This window comes from Babylonia areolata, chromosome 9 (genome assembly GCF_041734735.1).
Source record: "Babylonia areolata isolate BAREFJ2019XMU chromosome 9, ASM4173473v1, whole genome shotgun sequence".
In the NCBI taxonomy this organism is placed as follows: Eukaryota; Metazoa; Mollusca; class Gastropoda; order Neogastropoda; family Buccinidae; genus Babylonia; species Babylonia areolata.
Window position 1 is genome coordinate 49,076,144 of NC_134884.1, and position 208 is coordinate 49,076,351.

A 208-nucleotide genomic window follows, 5' to 3' on the forward strand; every position below is an offset into this window, starting at 1 on the left:
AACAAAGCAGCAACAAACAGTGCAATGAGCATCATCTGCCGGACAGCCCACACTGATGACATCACGATCAACAAGTGTGCCTGACATCAAGCAGCACGCTGGACCCACCAAGATCTGGACCCACAAGATCTGGACCACCAAGATCTGTAGACATCACTTCGGAAAGAAAACTTCATCAAGCAGCACGCTGGACCCACAAGATCTGTGG